At 49.2% G+C, this 21543-nt stretch overlaps 2 pseudogenes; one reads left to right on the forward strand and one right to left on the reverse strand.

Annotated features, from left to right (window-relative positions):
- Positions 1-232: 232 nt before the first annotated feature.
- LOC115116704 (elongation factor Tu, mitochondrial-like) lies at positions 233-13938 on the reverse strand (annotated as a pseudogene).
- Positions 13939-17747: 3809 nt separating this feature from the next.
- LOC115117844 (hsp70-binding protein 1-like) lies at positions 17748-21535 on the forward strand (annotated as a pseudogene).
- The last annotated feature ends 8 nt before the right edge of the window (positions 21536-21543 follow it).

Raw genomic sequence — 21543 nt, forward strand, 5'->3', positions numbered from 1 at the left:
TAGAGCTAGTTCTGTCAGTACTCTGTAGGGTTAGGGGCTAGTTCTATCAGTACACTGACAATGAACAGCAATTAGTGTTAAACCGTATTTACAGGAATAATTCTAGTAATATGAACACAGTTCAGTTCACAGTTCAACACATATGTTACCCTGTGTGCTACAGCTCTAAAAATATAAATCAATCTTTCTATAGTGGTGTGGCTCCCATTCACTTACCAGTGACCACAGACTTAAAGGCACGGTTGTGCCCCACAAACTCACAGTCGTCGCCCTTCTTAATGACACCCCTCTCCAAAGTGCCAGTCACCACCGTACCCCTGCCTGAAAGAGGGATGAATGAATACACATTTTAATAAATGGTGTTGACACCCAGAGAGAGACGTGGTCAGACAACAGCAGAAAGATCAGAACAGAGAGACGTGGTTAGACAACAGCAGAAAGATCAGAACAGAGAGAGACGTGGTTAGACAACAGCAGAAAGATCAGAACAGAGAGAGACGTGGTTAGACAACAGCAGAAAGATCAGAACAGAGAGAGATGTGGTTAGACAACAGCAGAAAGATCAGAACAGAGAGAGATGTGGTTAGACAACAGCAGAAAGATCAGAACAGAGAGAGATGGTTAGACAACAGCAGAAAGATCAGAACAGAGAGACGGGTCAGACAACAGCAGACAGATCAGAACAGAGAGAGACGTGGTCAGACAACAGCAGAAAGATCAGAACAGAGACAGACGTGGTTAGACAACACACACAACAGCAGAAAGATCAGAACAGAGAGAGACGTGGTCAGACAACAGCAGACAGATCAGAACAGAGAGAGACGTGGTCAGACAACAGCAGACAGATCAGAACAGAGACAGACGTGGTCAGACAACAGCAGAAAGACAGAACAGACAGACGTGGTTAGACAACAGCAGAAAGATCAGAACAGAGACAGACGGGTTAGACAACAGCAGAAAGATCAGAACAGAGACAGACGTGGTTAGACACAACAGCAGAAAGATCAGAAGAGAGAGACGTGGTTAGACAACAGCAGAAAGATCAGAACAGAGAGAGACGGGTAGACAACAGCAGAAAGATCAGAACAGAGAGAGACGTGGTTAGACAACAGCAGAAAGATCAGAACAGAGAGAGACGGGTTAGACAACAGCAGAAAGATCAGAACAGAGAGAGAGACAGGGAGACAACAGCAGAAAGATCAGAACAACAGACGGGTTAGACAACAGAAAGATCAGAACAGAGAGAGACGTGGTTAGACAACAGCAGAAAGATCAGAACAGAGAGAGACGTGGTTAGACAACAGCAGAAAGATCAGAACAGAGAGAGACGTGGTTAGACAACAGCAGAAAGATCAGAACAGAGAGAGACGTGGTTAGACAACAGCAGAAAGATCAGAACAGAGAGAGACGTGGTCAGACAACAGCAGACAGATCAGAACAGAGACAGACGTGGTCAGACAACAGCAGACAGATCAGAACAGAGAGAGACGTGGTCAGACAACAGCAGACAGATCAGAACAGAGACAGATGTGGTCAGACAACAGCAGACAGATCAGAACAGAGACAGAAGTACTGACAGCTGAGGGGACAAGTCCATCACACATGCATCAATCAAATAAACGGTGAAACAGAAAGGTACAAAGGAAACTGATACAGGTCCTTCCAAACAGTTACTGTCACTAAATCACAACGACAGGGAGAGGAGAACTGCATGTGATAGATACCACTGATTATTCCTACACAGAGATGTACAGGAAACAGGCACGTTGTTCCCATCACAAAACACATGCTGCACAGACAGAACAATCATTTCAAAATTGTTTTGGGGAGCAAGGGGACAGGCTCTGTATGGGGAGCAAGGGGACAGGCTCTGTATGGGGAGCAAGGGGACAGGCTCTGTATGGGGAGCAAGGGGACAGGCTCTGTATGGGGAGCAGGGGGACAGGCTCTGTATGGGGAGCAAGGGGGCAGGCTCTGTATGGGGAGCAAGGGGACAGGCTCTGTATGGGGAGCAAGGGGACAGGCTCTGTATGGGGAGCAAGGGGCAGGCTCTGTATGGGGAGCAAGGGGGCAGGCTCTGTATGGGGAGCAAGGGGCAGGCTCTGTATGGGGAGCAAGGGACAGGCTCTGTATGGGGAGCAAGGGGGCAGGCTCTGTATGGGGAGCAAGCTCTGTATGGGAGCAAGGGACAGGCTCTGTATGGGGAGCAAGGGGACAGGCTCTGTATGGGGAGCAAGGGGACAGGCTCTGTATGGGGAGCAATGGGGAGCAGGCTCTGTATGGGGGAGCAGCTCTGTAGGGGACAGGCTCTGTATGGGGAGCAAGGGGACAGGCTCTGTATGGGGAGCAAGGGGACAGGCTCTGTATGGGGAGCAAGGGGACAGGCTCTGTATGGGGAGCAAGGGACAGGCTCTGTATGGGAGCAAGGGGCAGGCTCTGTATGGGGAGCAAGGGGACAGGCTCTGTATGGGGAGCAAGGGGACAGGCTCTGTATGGGGAGCAAGGGGACAGGCTCTGTATGGGAGCAAGGGGACAGGCTCTGTACGGGGAGCAAGCTCTGTATGGGGAGCAAGGGGACAGGCTCTGTATGGGGAGCAAGGGGACAGGCTCTGTATGGGGAGCAAGGGGCAGGCTCTGTATGGGGAGCAAGGGGACAGGCTCTGTATGGGGAGCAAGGGGACAGGCTCTGTATGGGGAGCAAGGGGGCAGGCTCTGTATGGGGAGCAAGGGGACAGGCTCTGTATGGGGAGCAAGGGGACAGGCTCTGTATGGGGAGCAAGGGGGACAGGCTCTGTATGGGGAGCAAGGGGACAGGCTCTGTATGGGGAGCAAGGGGGACAGGCTCTGTATGGGGAGCAAGGGGACAGGCTCTGTATGGGGAGCAAGGGGGCAGGCTCTGTATGGGGAGCAAGGGGGCAGGCTCTGTATGGGGAGCAAGGGGGCAGGCTCTGTATGGGGAGCAAGGGGGCAGGCTCTGTATGGGGAGCTCAGGCTCTGTGGGGAGCAAGGGGGCAGGCTCTGTATGGGGAGCAAGGGGCAGGCTCTGTATGGGGAGCAAGGGGCAGGCTCTGTATGGGGAGCAAGGGGCAGGCTCTGTATGGGGAGCAAGGGGCAGGCTCTGTATGGGGAGCAAGGGGCAGGCTCTGTATGGGGAGCAAGGGGACAGGCTCTGTATGGGGAGCAAGGGGACAGGCTCTGTATGGGGAGCAAGGGGCAGGCTCTGTATGGGGAGCAAGGGGACAGGCTCTGTATGGGGAGCAAGGGGACAGGCTCTGTATGGGGAGCAAGGGCAGGCTCTGTATGGGGGCAAGGCAGGCTCTGTATGGGGAGCAAGGGGACAGGCTCTGTATGGGGAGCAAGGAGACAGGCTCTGTATGGGAGCAAGCTCTGTATGGGGAGCAAGCTCTGTATGGGGAGCAAGGGGACAGGCTCTGTATGGGGAGCAAGGAGACAGGCTCTGTATGGGGAGCAAGGGGACAGGCTCTGTATGGGGAGCAAGGGGGCAGGCTCTGTATGGGGAGCAAGGGGACAGGCTCTGTATGGGGAGCAAGGGACAAGCTCTGTATGGGGAACAGGGGCAGGCTCTGTATGGGGAGCAAGGGGACAGGCTCTGTACGGGGAGCAAGGGGACAGGCTCTGTACGGGAGCAAGGGGACAGGCTCTGTACGGGAGCAAGGGACAGGCTCCACGGGAGCAAGGGGGCAGGCTCTGTACGGGGAGCAAGGGGGCAGGCTCTGTATGGGGGAGCAAGGGGACAGGCTCTGTATGGGGGAGCAAGGGGACAGGCTCTGTATGGGGAGCAAGCTCTGTATGGGAGCAAGCTCTGATGGGGGCAAGCTCTGTATGGGGAGCAAGGGGACAGGCTCTGTATGGGGAGCAAGGGGACAGGCTCTGTATGGGGAGCAAGGAGACAGGCTCTGTATGGGGAGCAAGGGGACAGGCTCTGTATGGGGAGCAAGGGGCAGGCTCTGTATGGGGAGCAAGGGGACAGGCTCTGTATGGGGAGCAAGGGGACAGGCTCTGTATGGGGAGCAAGGGACAGGCTCTGTATGGGGAGCAAGGGGACAGGCTCTGTATGGGGAGCAAGGACAGGCTCTGTATGGGGAGCAAGGGGCAGGCTCTGTATGGGGAGCAAGGGGGCAGGCTCTGTATGGGGAGCAAGGGCAGGCTCTGTATGGGGAGCAAGGGGACAGGCTCTGTATGGGGAGCAAGGGGACAGGCTCTGTATGGGGAGCAAGGGGACAGGCTCTGTATGGGGAGCAAGGGGACAGGCTCTGTATGGGAGCAAGGGGAGCAAGCTCTGTATGGGGAGCAAGGGGACAGGCTCTGTATGGGGAGCAAGGGGGGCAGGCTCTGTATGGGGAGCAAGGGGACAGGCTCTGTATGGGGGAGCACAGGCTCTGTATGGGGAGCAAGGGGACAGGCTCTGTATGGGGAGCAAGGGGACAGGCTCTGTATGGGGAGCAAGGGGACAGGCTCTGTATGGGGAGCAAGGGGGACAGGCTCTGTATGGGGAGCAAGGGGACAGGCTCTGTATGGGGAGCAAGGGGACAGGCTCTGTATGGGGAGCAAGGGGACAGGCTCTGTATGGGGAGCAAGGGGCAGGCTCTGTATGGGGAGCAAGGGGGCAGGCTCTGTATGGGGAGCAAGGGGACAGGCTCTGTATGGGGAGCAAGGGGACAGGCTCTGTATGGGGAGCAAGGGGACAGGCTCTGTATGGGGAGCAAGGGGACAGGCTCTGGATGGGGAGCAAGGGGGCAGGCTCTGTATGGGGAGCAAGGGGGCAGGCTCTGTATGGGGAGCAAGGGGGCAGGCTCTGTATGCACGGGACAGTGGGATCCTATCGCCGTGTTTTATCTATTGTCATGTTTTCATTAGGAAACACCTATCTGAAGTGCACAGTGGAAGAGCTTGAATTTATCCCCTGCAGTACTTCTGAATGATGTCATTTTAATTAACTTAACAATGAGTCAGATCAATGACATAGAGAGGAGAAGAAACCATGTAGTGGCAACAGCTTTTAACTAAATGACAAATCTGGGTTTCTTTACAATTTGAGCTAGTTGTCAGTCACCTGGGATGGAGTAGACTCCCTCAATGGGCAGCAGGAAGGGTTTCTCCAGCTCTCTTGGGCAGAGGGACGTATTCATCCACTACTGCTAGGAGCTTCAGCACTGCGTTCACCCCAAAGGTCAGGCTGTTTGTTCTGGGGAGGTTAGACGAGATGAGACAACAGGTAAGGTTTCACCTAAACGTTAGCCTCAATTACCAGACTGATTACCACTGCACTGTCTGTCTGGAAGGGACGCCGTTTGGGCCAAGAGGCGTTGCACAAAACAAATTCAAAAGTGATTGAATCACCTTCAAACCACTCAGAGAGGCCACAGTGCTGCATTTTTCAGAAGTAAGACAAGCACTTGCCATTTTTCAAGAGAAAGGCATGTCGAACAGCAGGACAAATCGGCTAAATGAGCCAAAAAAGGCAGATAAATATTATCAACGTGAGAATATGTCAACGTGAGAATAAAATAAATATTGTAGCCCAACATCAGCTAGGGGTATATCTAACGAATTTGCACCTAATATTTTTGCCAAATTGTAGAGATGATAGAGATGAGGGTACTGCATCGGAATCAATACAGAGAAAGTCTTGATACAGTAACCTCAGATAGCCTTCAGTTCTCTAATTTAGATGAGATGCTTTCACACAGAACAGAGCAGCTCTGATAGGCAGCAGAGTTTATTTAGCAGAGTTCAGACTGTCATGTAAAGCTTTATATTTAGCCATCACCTTGTAAGTATGACGTTACATGTGTTGTCTACTGTCCGTCTACTGTCCGTCTACTGTCTGTCTACTGTCTGTCAGCAACGGTGCTACGTGTCCGTCATCAACTAAACCAATCCCATAGTTCAGAGGATGCTGATTGGTCTGTCAGCAACGGTGCTACGTGTCCGTCATCAACTAAACCAATCCCATAGTTCAGAGGATGCTGATTGGTCTGTCAGCAACGGTGCTACGTGTTCGTCATCAACTAAACCAATCCCATAGTTCAGAGGATGCTGATTGGTCTGTCAGCAACGGTGCTACGTGTCCGTCATCAACTAAACCAATCCCATAGTTCAGAGGATGCTGATTGGTCTGTCAGCAACGGTGCTACGTGTCCGTCATCAACTAAACCAATCCCATAGTTCAGAGGATGCTGATTGGTCTGTCAGCAACGGTGCTACGTGTCCGTCATCAACTAAACCAATCCCATAGTTCAGAGGATGCTGATTGGTCTGTCAGCAACGGTGCTACGTGTCCGTCATCAACTAAACCAATCCCATAGTTCAGAGGATGCTGATTGGTCTGTCAGCAATGGTGTCATCAACTAAACCAATCCCATAGTTCAGAGGATGCTGATTGGTCTGAAGCAATGGTGATCGCGGGGCTCCTGTGCAGGCCCAGACTGATACCCCTGCCAGACTGATACCCTGCAGCGTTTAATGTAAGCTCGTGTTTAACGTAAGCTCGTGTTTAACGTAAGCCCGTGTTTAATGTAAGCCCGTGTTTAATGTAAGCTCGTGTTTAATGTAAGCTCGTGTTTAATGTAAGCTCGTGTTTAACGTAAGCTCGTGTTTAACGTAAGCCCGTGTTTAATGTAAGCTCGTGTTTAATGTAAGCTCGTGTTTAACGTAGCTCGTGTTTAACGTAAGCTCGTGTTTAACGTAAGCCCGTGTTTAATGTAAGCTCGTGTTTAATGTAAGCTCGTGTTTAATGTAAGCCCGTGTTTAATGTAAACCACGTGTTTAATGTAAGCTCACGTTTAATGTAAGCTCACGTTTAATGTAAACTCAAGTTTAATGTAAACTCACGTTTAATGTAAGCTCACGTTTAATGTAAGCTCACGTTTAATGTAAGCTCACGTTTAATGTAAGCTCACGTTTAATGTAAGCTCACGTTTAATGTAAGCTCACGTTTAATGTAAGCTCGCGGGGTCGTCTGCTAAATGACTTAAATGTAAATGTCAGGAGGATTTGTGAGGCTACATAAAAGGACCACATTGAAATAAGTCAGTTGACTTTGTGTTTTTAAACATCAATTATGTTGCATGTATGTATTATTGTACGAACATGGCTGAAGCAACCGTATGTATTTTAAAACGGTCATAAAATACAATGGATCAACCTTCCTAGCGAGCTGATAGCCTATCTGAAGTTGTGAGGTTATTCTGTCACCACCACAACCCTACCTCGTACCAGGCACTCACCTCCAGGGCACAGAGGGCCGAGCCGATGACGACGGGCGTGTTCTCACCGTCGTAGCCAAACTCTGTGAGCAGCTCTCTGATCTCCAGCTCAACCAGCTCCAGCATCTCCTTGTCCTCCACCGCATCCGCCTTGTTCACAAACACCACCACGTGCTCCACGCCGATCTGCCGGGCCAGCAGGAGGTGCTCCCTGGTCTGGGGCATCTGTCCGTCCGTGGCCGCCACCACCAGGATGCAGCCGTCCAGCTGAGCCGTTGCCTGTGATCATGTTCTACAGGAGAAAGGTCAACATGTCACCTTGTGTGACAATCTAACTGTCATTCTCTATTTCTTTACCTTTCATACTGAATACTGCATTGTTGAGGAAGAGCCTGCTAGTCACCATCTCTCTGTTCTGTTTATACCTGCTGTGACAAATCAACGTGAACTTGAGCCAATGTCCCTAGCCTCAAACCCCCCATTAAAATTCTGGTCCCGTAATCACAGTGTCTCAGTAGGAGTAGAGATGTAGGATCGGTTTTGCCTTTTAAATGACAGACCTGCCAAACACTTCGGCACCACAGATAATGGTTTTACATGTTGTTTTGTCCTTTAGCCACTGTTATCCAGAGCAACTTACAGGAGCAATTATGGTCAAGTGCCTTGCTCAAGGGCACAGACAGATGTATTACCTAGTCAGCTCAGGGATTTGAACCAGCTAACTTTTGGTTACTGGCCCAACGTTCTTAACCCGTAGGCTACCTGCCACCCCACGCGATACCCACACTGCTCAAATCATAGGCAAATACACATTTGAGTTCCTTTACCTAATAATGATGTTGGCAGAAGACTGCCTCAGCAGGAATGGTATGCTACAGACTGTTCAATGTACTTGGTCATTGGCTGCTCTTCAGTAGGTTTTTAGTTTTACCAGGCAAGTCAGCTTGCCAGGTAAGAACAAATTCTTATTTTCAACGACGGCCTAGGAACAGTGGGTTAACTGCCCTGTTCAGGGGCAGAACAATAGATTTGTACCTTGTCAGCTCGGGAATTCTACCTTGAAACCTTTTGGTTACTAGTCCAACGCTCTAACCAGTAGGCTACCTGCCGCCCCTAGTTAACTAACAATACATTTAAATGTCCAATCAGGGCTCTTCCTAAGATTTTCTGACAAAGTGGTGCTGATGTTGGCCAAAGGTTGGGTAGGGGGAGGTCCGGAGTGGTTTAGTCAATTTCCCCCTCAGGAAGTTGGAGCATTTAGCAATTTTGAAAAACCTGTAACTGCCATTTCCTGAAACCTAGAGTCTTAAATTATATCAAACAATGTAGCCAACACAGAAGTCTTGTATGAGCCTAAATAAAACTGAAGTGGTCTCAATGAAGCTATCAGCATTATTCTAGGTTCAATTTAGGGGTAATGATTATTCTAATTAATAGTTGTCTTTATGTGGATAGTCTAGTGAAAATGTAAACGGTCTTGATTTTGTTTGGGGAGAAAATTCAGAATAATTAAATAACTGGATGCAATGTATCGGTCCTGCTGACTGTAGTAGTCCTGCTGACTGTAGTAGTTCTGCTGACTGTAGCGGTCCCAGCTGACTGTAGCGGTCCCTGCTGACTGTAGCAGTTCTGCTGACTGTAGTAGTTCTGCTGACTGTAGTAGTTCTGCTGACTGTAGCGGTTCTGCTGACTGTAGCGGTCCTGCTGACTGTAGCAGCCCAGCTGACTGTAGCAGCCCAGCTGACTGTAGCGGTCCTGTTGACTGTAGCGGCCCAGCTGACTGTAGCGGTCCCAGCTGACTGTAGCGGTCCTGTTGACTGTAGCGGCCCAGCTGACTGTAGCGGTCCCAGCTGACTGTAGCGGTCCCTGCTGACTGTAGCGGTCCCTGCTGACTGTAGCGGTCCCTGCCAGCTGACTAGCGGTCCCAGCTGTAGCGGTCCGACTGTCCCAGCTGACTGTAGCGGTCCTGCTGACAGCGGTCCCAGCTGACTGTAGCGGTCCCAGCTGACTGTAGCGGTCCCTGACTGACTGTGAGCGGTAAGCGGCCCCAGCTGACTGTAGCGGTCCCAGCTGACTGTAGCGGTCCCTGCTGACTGTAGCGGTCCCTGCTGACTGTAGCGGCCCCAGCTGACTGTAGCGGCCCCAGCTGACTGTAGCGGCCCCAGCTGACTGTAGCGGCCCCAGCTGACTGTAGCGGTCCTGCTGACTGTAGCGGTCCCAGCTGACTGTAGCGGTCCCAGCTGACTGTAGCGGTCCTGCTGACTGTAGCGGTCCTGCTGACTGTAGCGGTCCCAGCTGACTGTAGCGGCCCCAGCTGACTGTAGCGGCCCCAGCTGACTGTAGCGGCCCCAGCTGACTGTAGCGGTCCCAACTGACTGTAGCGGTCCCAGCTGACTGTAGCGGTCCCAGCTGACTGTAGCGGTCCCAGCTGACTGTAGCGGTCCCAGCTGACTGTAGCTGTTCTGCTGACTGTAGCGGTCCTGCTGACTGTAGCGGCCCCAGCTGACTGTAGCGGTCCTGTTGACTGTAGCGGCCCCAGCTGACTGTAGCGGTCCTGCTGACTGTAGCGGTCCTGTTGACTGTAGCGGTCCTGCTGACTGTAGCGGTCCAGCTGACTGTAGCGGTCCTGCTGACTGTAGCGGTCCCTGCTGACTGTAGCAGTCCTGCTGACTGTAGCGGTCCCAGCTGACTGTAGCAGTCCTGCTGACTGTAGCGGTCCTGCTGACTGTAGCGGTCCTGTTGACTGTAGCGGCCCAGCTGACTGTAGCGGCCCCAGCTGACTGTAGCGGCCCCAGCTGACTGTAGCGGTCCTGCTGACTGTAGCGGTCCCAGCTGACTGTAGCGGTCCCAGCTGACTGTAGCGGTCCAGCTGACTGCAGCGGTCCCAGCCAGCTGACTGCGGTCCCAGCTGACTGTAGCGGTCCCAGCTGACTGTAGCGGTCCCAGCTGACTGTAGCGGTCCCAGCTGACTGTAGCGGCCCCAGCTGACTGTAGCGGTCCCAGCTGACTGTAGCGGTCCTGCTGACTGTAGCGGCCCCAGCTGACTGTAGCGGTCCTGTTGACTGTAGCGGCCCCAGCTGACTGTAGCGGTCCTGCTGACTGTAGCGGTCCCTGCTGACTGTAGCGGTCCTGCTGACTGTAGCGGTCCCAGCTGACTGTAGCAGTCCTGCTGACTGTAGCGGTCCTGCTGACTGTAGCGGTCCTGCTGACTGTAGCGGTCCCAGCTGACTGTAGCGGTCCCTGCTGACTGTAGCGGTCCCAGCTGACTGTAGCGGTCCTGCTGACTGTAGCGGTCCTGCTGACTGTAGCGGTCCCAGCTGACTGTAGCGGCCCCAGCTGACTGTAGCGGTCCCAGCTGACTGTAGCGGTCCCAGCTGACTGTAGCGGTCCCTGCTGACTGTAGCGGTCCCAGCTGACTGTAGCGGTCCCAGCTGACTGTAGCGGTCCCAGCTGACTGTAGCGGTCCTGCTGACTGTAGCGGTCCCAGCTGACTGTAGCGGTCCCAGCTGACTGTAGCGGTCCCTGCTGACTGTAGCGGTCCCTGCTGACTGTAGCGGTCCCAGCTGACTGTAGCGGTCCTGCTGACTGTAGCGGTCCTGCTGACTGTAGCGGTCCTGTTGACTGTAGCGGTCCTGCTGACTGTAGCGGTCCAGCTGACTGTAGCGGTCCTGCTGACTGTAGCGGTCCCTGCTGACTGTAGCGGTCCTGCTGACTGTAGCGGTCCCAGCTGACTGTAGCAGTCCTGCTGACTGTAGCGGTCCTGCTGACTGTAGCGGTCCTGCTGACTGTAGCGGTCCTGCTGACTGTAGCGGTCCTGCTGACTGTAGCGGTCCCAGCTGACTGTAGCGGTCCTGCTGACTGTAGCGGTCCTGCTGACTGTAGCGGTCCTGCTGACTGTAGCGGTCCTGCTGACTGTAGCGGTCCCAGCTGGTCCAGCTGACTACTTTCGGTCCCAGCTTGTAGCGGTCCCAGCTGACTGAGCGGTCCCAGCCTTAGCTAAGCGGTCCCAGCTGCTGAGTCCCTGACTCTAGCGGTCCCTGCTGACTGACTCCTAGCGGTCCTGCTGACAGCGGTCCTGCTGAATGGTCCTGCTGATAGTCCTGGCTTAGCGGTGCTGACTGTGTCCCAGCTGAAGCGGTCCTGCTGACAGCGGTCCCAGCTTACCCTGAAGCGGTCCTGCTGACTTAGCGGTCCTCCTCACTGACAGCGGTCCTGCTGACTGTGTCCTGCTGACTCCAAGCGGTCCCAGCTGACTGAGCGGTCCCTGCTGACTGTGTCCTGAGAGCTAACTACTTTCTTTGTAATGATGCCTTAGCTGGCCAACTACCAAATAATAGTGGTTATGTGTGACTAACACATCCATTACCCAACCATTATTCCTCACACATCAGTGGTATCAGTGGTCCCAGCTGCCATCCAGCTGGAGGGCAAAAAATACTCAAGGGCAGGACGGCTGCAGAGGGCGAGAGATGTTCTCTCCTCGCCCCGGACCTCTGATTGGCTCAGCTCCAACATCAAATGGTTGAGTCAAAAACAATAATGTGTTCTGTATATTTTAGAGTCGTTTTTAACGGTCCCGGAGTAAATTATAGTAAATAAGAAGGGAGGAACTGATCCTAGATCAGCACTCCTACTGAGACTCTGTGAAAGCAGGCCTCGGGGTTATGGCTAAGCAACATGCCGAACATCCCTGTGCTGTATAACTATCCAATCAGATCTTCTCAAACCCACCAGAGCACATCAGGGTTTACCTGCTGCCATCCAGCGACTCAAACATGAATTCTTCCACTGCTCTATGTTCGCTTTATATTTCAGTCTGAGACTACCATCATTGAAGTGGTTTGTAGTGACTTCAAAATGGGGGGAGGTTGTACAAAACAAAAGTCGTCAGTGATTGGATCGTCTTTCACCAATCAGAGTATCAAAACCAATGGCAAAATTTCAAAACACCACTTTACCCCCGTGTGTTCTGGCTCTGGCCTAACCCATCAGTTTCTGGGACCAATCAGAATGGTTACATTGTGTTTGTGTTCTAGAAATCGTCAGGTAGGTATGCAGATCCAGACTCGTTGTGGGAAAAAAAACTCTAGTCTGTGGACGTAGCGTGGCATTTGGCTGGAGCAAGGAGTTAGGTTAGCCAGGCAACAGAGAGGTATGGGTTTGTGGTGGACTTTAGAATGGGAATAACATGTGTGTTCAGGCGCTTGTGTTACCTTGACGTAGTCAGCATGGCCCGGGCAGTCTGTGTGTGCATAGTGTCTGTTGGCTGTGGTGTACTCTACATGGGATGCATTGATGGTGATGCCCCTGGCCTTCTCCTCAGGGGCATTGTCAATGTCCTCATACTTCTTATAGCGGGCACCTCCAGCCTCAGCCAGCACTAGGAACCACAAAGGCTCAATTAGAAACATACAATAGCATCATATATAGAGAACACACAGCATCTGACAGAACATTGTTATTTTGCTGGCAGATGCTTTGATTGGTCAACAGTCCACAGTAACTCAGTGGGTTTCAAGCACGCTTGTTATCTGCTTAGTTTGAATTCAATAATAGATGTAAAATGAGAAAAATAAAGGTGACATCAGTTACCTTTGGTGATGGCAACCGTTAGAGTTGTCTTGCCATGGTCAACATGGCCAATCGTGCCAATGTTCACATGGGGCTTGTCTCTTGCGTATGTTTTCTTGGCCTTGGCCTCTGCTGCAAAGTTCCGCCGAGTAAATGGCACTGCACACTGAGAGAGAAAAAGGATGAAGAAGAGTGTTTGATGGACAGCAGGGCCAGAAGACTCATATGGGCAGGAGATCAGTCAAAAAGGCAACCCAGTTTTTGCCACCCAAAGCATTACTAAAACCAGCAAACATTACTACCCCTAGGACTGTAATTTGATATCCCTGATTGGTTAGCCATAGGATGTGGGAATGAATGCATACTCAAAACACTGTCTAGGTACTCACCAGTTTATAGGAGCTGTGCAGAAGACCCGGTGAGGAAAGCTGAAGGGCTAGAACGAAAACATGCATTTAATAATCAGGTGGAGTCCCGAGACCGTCGACTGTGTCAAGAGAAGTCGCTAGCTAAATATCACAAGGTGTACATACATGGCTTAGGGCCATCTAGCTTCGTCCTGCAACATAAGAGATTATGTTAACATTGGGTTTATTATATACAACTGGCTATGTTGCGGGACGAAGCTAGGCCATGCATAATGTGTATAGGCTAGTTATCTGTTATAACCTAGGCTACCTCAATACATTACTGTTCCTGTATGTTATTCTTTCAAACTGCAAATGTTTCTGACGCTAGCTACATCGTTAGAAAACTAATTTCGTTTTTAACTGTATCTGACACGTTTCTGATAGGCCTAACGTTTTCACAACGCAAGAGATAGCTAGTTTAACTAATATTATTTAACGTGACCTTGCACTGCCTGCGGAACGAGTCGAGTGGCTAGCCTGCTACAGCATCCTTGCTCACTAGGGTTCATTCAAACCCCACATACGTTTCGTCGCGATTAAAAAGCAAAACATTATAATGGTAAATAAAGATGATTAATAATTGAACACAGTAAATTACAATATTGGGCGTGTGGTTGTGAATGCGTTGTATAACTTTAACTAACCAGAGAAACATGCACGAAGCCCAACGAGCGCCGCCATCTTGGACTGACAAGCGGATGAAAGTGACGTCATTACATGGTGACCGTTTCTTTTTCTTCTTCGTCTGTGGGTTATATGGCGGACTACAACCCAAAAAGATGTGTTGCCGCCACCAACTGGATGGGTTGAAACCAAAACAAGGTAAAAAGAAAATCCATACGTGGTAGAAACTAATTTAATCCACCCAAATAAAAATAGTACATTGACAAAACAAAACTCCCACTTCTTCCTTCTTTCAATTCTCCATATCTCCTTTCTCAGGCTCTAGGGCCTGAGAGGGTGAATAAACGACTTGTGACAATATTCCATTTAACTCCTTTGATAAGAAATATTTCAGCCCCAGGAACCGCTCTGCTGCATCCACAATGATTTATATCTTCCTGGACCTTCTCTCCACCTTGGCAGTGCCATTAATTACCATAGCTAAAAAGGCCACAAAGTCCACCATCTTAAGTCCAGTGCTTCTCTCCTGTTACTGGGCAAGTGGGCATGAAGGTAACACATACCCATCCTTCCAGTACGTCGTAACGAACTGACTTACAAAACTCAGTATTGGACGATACTGACCTTAAGTAGAATTACTTAACTTCAAAGGAAGTCTCAAGTAGACAAGTAGGGTTGGGGCTGTGTAGACCACACTACCTACCTAGAGAGTTTTCATCTGTATTTTTTGTAGCTGTCTACATACCACTAGAACAAGGCTGGCACTAAAACTGAACTCAATGAGATGTATTCCGCCGTAAGAAAACAGGAAAATGCTCATGCAGAGGTGGAGCTCCTAGTGGCCGGGTAATTTAATGCAGGGAATCTTAAATCAGTTTCACCTAATTTCTATCAGCATGTTAAATGTGCAACCAGAGTGAAAACAATTCTAGACCACCTTTACTCCACACACAGAGATGCGTACAAAGCTTTCCCTCGCCTTCCATTTGGTAAGTCTGACCATAACTCTATCCTCCTGATTCCTGCTTCCAAGCAAAAATTAAAGCAGCAAGCACCAGTGACTCGGTCTATAAAAAAGTGGTCAGATTAAGCAGATGCTAAACTACAGGACTGTTTTGCCCGCACAGACTGGAATATGTTCTGGGATTCTTCCGATGGCATTGAGGAATACACCACATCAGTCACTGGCTTTATCAATAAGCGCATCGAGGACGTCGTCCCCACAGTGACTGTACGTACATACCCCAACCAGAAGCCATGGATTACAGGCAATATTTGCACTGAGCTAAAGGGTAGAACTGACGCTTTCATGGAGCGGGACTCTAACCCCGGAAGCTTATAAGAAATCCCTCTATGCCTCCGACGAACCTTCAAACAGGCAAAGCGTCAATACAGGAATAAGATGGAATTGTAATACACCGGCTCCGACGCCCGTCGAATGTGTCAGGGCTTGCAAACTATTACAGGCTACAAAGGGAAGCACATCCACGAGCTGCCCAGTGACACGAGCCTACCAGACAAGCTAAATCACTTCTATGCTCGCAGGCAAGTAACACTGAAACATGCATGAGAGCATCAGCTGTTCTGGACGACTGTGTGATCATGCTCTCCATGTCAATGTGAGTAAGACCTTATAACAGGCTAACATTCACAAGGCCGCTGGTCAGATTGCAGGACGTGTACTCCGAGCATGCACTCACCAACTGGCAAGTGTCTTCACTGACATTTTCGACCTTTCCCTGTCGGAGTCTGTAATACCAACATGTTTCAAGTAGGCCACCATAGTCCCTCTGCCCAAGAAAACTAAGGTCACCTGCCTAAATGACTACCGACCCGTAGCACTCACGTCTGTAGCCATGAAATGCTGTGAAAGGCTGGTCATGGCTCACATCAACACCATTATCCCAGAAACCCTAGACCCACTCCAATCTGCATACCGCATCAACAGATCCAAAGATGAGGCAATCTCTATTGCACTCCACACTGCCCTTTCCCACCTGGACAAAAGAAACACCTATGTGAGAATGCTATTCATTGACTACAGCTCAGATTTCAACACCATAGTGCAAAGCTCATCACTGCATACCGCAGTTAATGACCCTGGGACTAAACACCTCCCTCTGCAACTGGATCCTGAACTTCCTGACGGGTCACACAACAAAAAGTGTGATGGGATATCCAATGAACTGAGAGTGCTTCGTCTGTGTTGTCTATTATAGCTAGCTAACTATTACTGACTGCCCATATTTGTGTAGAAACGTACAGAATATTTTTACCACCCAGGTGGTAAAGGTAGGTAGAGTGCTTCTACACCTGCATTGCTTGCTGTTTGGGGTTTTAGGCTGGGTGTCTGTACAGCACGTTGAGATATCAGCTGATGTACGAAGGGCTATATAAATAAATTTGATTTGATTTGAAAGTAGCAACACATCCGCCCACGCTGATCCTCAACATGGGGGGGGGCCTTCAGGAGTGAGTCCACAGTCCCCTTCTGTACTGCCTATTCACTTATGACTGCACAGCCAGGCACAACTCCAACTCCATCATTAAGTTTGCTGGCGACACAACAGTGGTAGGCCTGATCACCGACAACGATGAGGCGTGAGAGACCTGACCGTGTGGTGCAAGGACAACCTCTCCCTCAACGTAATCAAGACAAAGGAGATGATTGTGGACTAGATTTGGCATGGGTCAGCAGATCCTTTAAAGGTTTTACAGCTGCACCATCAAGAGCATCCTGACGGGTTGCATCACTGCCCCCACTATGCTTCTGCTACTCTGTTATTATCTATGCATAGTCACTTTAATAACTCTACCTACATGTACATATTACCTCAATTACCTCGACACGGTGCCCCGCACATTGACACATTGACTCTGTTCGGGTCCCACTGTATATAGCTCCACTATTGTTATTTACTGCTGCTCTTTAATTATTTGTTATTCTTATCTCTTATTTAAAAATATATATATTTTCTTAAAACTGCATTGTTGGTTAAGGGCTTGTAAGTAAGCATTTCACTCTACACCTGTTGAACTCGGCGCATGTGACAAATAACATTTGATTTGATCCTATCCAGTTGGTGGCGGCAATACACCTTTTGGGGTTGTAGTCCGCCATGAAACCCACAGAAGAAGAAGAATGGCTTCCTCTGAAACGCATGATGATTCTACGCACAGCAATTAGCTTCGGACTCAACTAGAATGTTCTAGTACCGTTACATTCTTGTACAGTATTAAAGGGCAGCGAAATAAGAATCAACGTTAACATTGTGACACTCGGCGTTTTGAACAAACAGGCGAGTAAAAAGAGCAACCCAGCTACGTCAAACTGCCTGACATGTTGTTTACTGTGCTAACAGTAGCTAGTACGATAGCTTTGCCGTAGCTCTCAAAATAGCTAAACCTACCCAGCTAACGTTATTCTGTATGTGCTTGATATTTGTGTGACAACTTTCATAGCCAGCAACTTGCTCGCTGTTAGCTAGGCCTAGTATCAGGGATAAAGTCATATTCTTCGTCACTTACCTAGCTAACGTTCGTTACAACTACTGTAATACCAAATCGGGCTGTGGTTAGGTGATTTATTTGAGAATGGAATGTGTCCGTGGTCAGGAACCTGCGGCTCTTTTAATGCCCCGTAGCTGCTTCCTGGAGATCTGGCTAAAATTAGTAATTCAAGTTATCAATAGACTATAGCATAATACTGATGGTATGCCAGAACTTGTAGAGCAGTTTGGAACCCTAATTGCAATTAATTGAACGTTACTAAGTGCAGAGGTTGATTTTGCTTTCTGACCACAATTCAGTGCCAAATTTGGGGAATAATACATTGACAAACAAGTTCTGGAATAATTTCACCCATTTTCTCATCAGCACAGAGCATCATGGCAGAAGACCAACCTGTGGGAGACATCCCCAAAACCTCCAGGGTGTCCTTCGATTGGCTGTGGAGGCTGGCTCTGCTGCAGATGGACCCGCCCTCCCTGAACCCATGTCAGAGGAGGTAATGGTCTTTCTTAGTCACCTCCCAGGTCGTCTTCATTACAGATGACTGTGTAGATTAGCAGATCTCACAACAACTTGTTACATTGACAACCAATTTGACATGGACCGTAATGTCACTTGTTACATTGACAACCAATTTGACATGGACCGTAATGTCACTTGTTACATTGACAACCAATTTGACATGGACCGTAATGTCACTTGTTACATTGACAACCAATTTGACATGGACCGTAATGTCACTTGTTACATTGACAACCAATTTGACATGGACCGTAATGTCACTTGTTACATTGACAACCAATTTTACATGGACCGTAATGTCACTTGTTACATTGACAACCAATTTGACATGGACCGTAATGTCACTTGTTACATTGACAACCAATTTGACATGGACCCGTAATGTCACTTGTTACATTGACAACCAATTTGACATGGACCGTAATGTCACTTGTTACATTGACAACCAATTTGACATGGACCGTAATGTCACTTGTTACATTGACAACCAATTTGACATGGACCGTAATGTCACTTGTTACATTGACAACCAATTTGACATGGACCGTAATGTCACTTGTTACATTGACAACCAATTTTACATGGACCGTAATGTCACTTGTTACAGAGGAAAGAATGGTTGAAAGGAGCTCTTGCGGAAGTGGCCAAAGGACAGAACAGCGAGGTGGAACAGATGAAGGAGTGTATGCGTGTTCTGCTGAGAGATGGAGGGTGTGAGAGGGGAGAGGAGAGGACAGGAGGAAGGAGAGGATGAAGAGGGGGGGGGACAGAAGGGGCACTGGGTTTTTTCTCTCAGAGCTGTGTGAGAACCTAGACAATGCCAGAGGTAAGACATGCCAAGAAACAGGTGCTGATGTAAGAATTACTTCAGCTTGTGACTAATGAAAGATTCCACTGTGATGGACCCTAGTTAAAACAATATCAAATTCAACTTTAAGTTGCTGTAGTTTTATACATTGCATTCGGAAAACGTGCCGGACCCCTTGGCATTTTTTTCACATTTTATTTGTATTCTAAAATGATTAAACTACGATACAATACCCCATAATGACAAAGCAAAAAAACTGAAATTTTACATAAATATTCAGACGCTTTACTCAGTACTTTGTTCAATCACCTTTCACAGCGATTAGTACCTCATCTTCTTGGGTATGACGCTACAAGCATGGTACATGTGTATTTGGGGAATTTCTCCCATTCTTCACTGCAGATCTTCTCAAGCTCTGTCAGGTTGGATGGGGAGCGTCGCTGCACTGCTATTTTCAGGTCTCCAGAGATGTTCAATCGGATTTAAGTCTGGGCTCTGGTTGGCCACTCAGACTTTCAGAGACTTGTCCTGAAGCCACTCCTTGGCTGTGTGCTAAGGGTCGTTGCCCTGTTGGAAGGTGAACCTTCGCCCCAGTCTGAGGTTCTGGGCGCTCTGGAGGAGGTTTTCATCAATGATCTCTCTGTACTTTGCTCCGTTCATCTTTCCCTCGGTCCTGACTGATCTCCCAGTCTCTGCCGCTGGAAAACATCCCCACAGCATGATGCTGCCACCACCATGCTTCACTGTTGCGATGGTGCCAGGTTTCCTCCAGATGTGATGCTTGGCATTCAGGCCAAGGAGTTCAATATTGGTTTCATCAGACTAGATAATCTTACTTCTCATGGTCTGAGAGTCTTTAGGTGCCTTTTTTCAAACGCCAAGCGGGCCTTCACTACTTTTACTGAGGTGTGGCTTCTGTCTGGCCACTCTACCATAAAGGCCTGATTGGTGGAGTACTTCAGAGATGGTTGTCCTTCTGGAAGGTTCTCCCATCTTCACAGAGGAACTGGAGCTTTGTCAGAGTGACCATCTGGTTCTTGGTCACCTCCCTGACCAAGGCCCTTCTACCCTAATTACTCAGTTTGGCTGGGCAGCCAGCTCTAGGAAGAGTCTCGGTGGTTCCAAACTTCGTCCATTTTAAGAATGATGGAGGCCACTGTTCTTGGGGACCTTCATTGCTGCAGACATTTTTTGGTGCACTTCCCCAGATCTGTGCTTCGACACAATCCTGTCTCGGAGCTCTAAGGAATTTTCCTTCATTCTCATAGCTTGGTTTTTTGCTCTGACACGCACTGTCAACTGCGGGACCTTTATATAGACCGGTGTGTGCCTTTTCTAAATCATGTCCAATCAATTTAATTTACCACAGGTGGACTCCAAGTTGTAGAAACATCTCAAGGAATATCAATGGAAATAGGATGGACCTGAGCTCAATTTCGAGTCTCATAGCAAAGGGTCTGAATACTTATGTAAATAAGGTATTTCTGTTTATTATTTTTAATATATTTGCAAACATTTCTAAATACCAGTTTACTCATTATGGGGTATTGTGTGTGATGAAAAACATTTGTAATACATTTTTGAGTAAGGCTGTAATGTAACAAAATGTGTCAAAAGTCGGAGGGGTCTGAATACCTTCCTAATGCTCTGTACATTCCAGTAAAGACAGATCAACATGGACATGAATGACACGTTCTCTTCATTAATAATAATCCTGTGTGTATTGTCTCTGGTCTGTCTGTGTGTCAGACCTGATGACCCTGGGTGGGTTGGACCTGTGTATGTCGCAGTGCTTGAACCATCCTCAGGGCAGCGTAAGGTGGCGTGGTGCCCAGCTCATCGCCTCCTGTGCCCAGAACATGCCCCAAGTGCAGTGCCACTTACTCAGCAAGGGGGCGCTACCCAAACTGCTACAGCTGACTGACTCAGATCCCCACCCCACCGTTCGAGTGAAGGCCCTCTACGCTGTCTCCTGTAAGTGTTGCCCCTTGGATAGATACAAACCATATGGGGAGCACATTCCACCATTGGGTAAATCCTGAATCATGAGAGAGAACTCTAGCCTATCAAAAGGCAAGGTTAAAATATTGCTACTATCTCCTGTTCCTCTCAGATCTAAGTGAAGTTCTGCTGGCCTGGGTGTTGCTGATAGGAGTTAATTTAGATCTGAGCATCAGTGAAGTACCACACAGTAACTCTTTCTCTCTCCATCAGGTCTGGTGCGGGAGCAGGAAGTAGGTCTCCGGGCCTTCCTCTCTCACGATGGCTTCTCTGTGCTGATGAGAGGCATGCAGTCTGACAACGAGAAACTGAGGACTAAGTCATCTTTCTTACTCCTCAACCTGCTCACAGTCCACCCAGAGCATAAAGGTGTGTGTGACTAACAGGTCCTCTCTGTCTGACTGCGAGACTCATTTGGAGACTAGAGACTGTCTCTGTTTGCAGCTGTGTGTTGTTATTGGTGGTGTCTAGAGACTGTCTCTGTGCAGCTGTGTGTTGTTATTGGTGGTGTCTAGAGACTGTCTCTGTGCAGCTGTGTGTTGTTATTGGTGGAGACTAGAGACTCTCTGTTTGCAGCTGTGTGTTGTTATTGGTGGTGTCTAGCGACTGTCTCTGTTTGCAGCTGTGTGTTGTTATTGGTGGAGACTAGAGACTCTCTGTTTGCAGCTGTGTGTTGTTATTGGTGGTGTCTAGCGACTGTCTCTGTTTGCAGCTGTGTGTTGTTATTGGTGGAGACTAGAGACTCTCTGTTTGCAGCTGTGTGTTGTTATTGGTGGTGTCTAGCGACTGTCTCTGTTTGCAGCTGTGTGTTGTTATTGGTGGAGACTAGAGACTCTCTGTTTGCAGCTGTGTGTTGTTGTTGGTGGTG

This window comes from Oncorhynchus nerka, unplaced genomic scaffold, assembly GCF_034236695.1.
Source record: "Oncorhynchus nerka isolate Pitt River unplaced genomic scaffold, Oner_Uvic_2.0 unplaced_scaffold_2261, whole genome shotgun sequence".
In the NCBI taxonomy this organism is placed as follows: Eukaryota; Metazoa; Chordata; class Actinopteri; order Salmoniformes; family Salmonidae; genus Oncorhynchus; species Oncorhynchus nerka.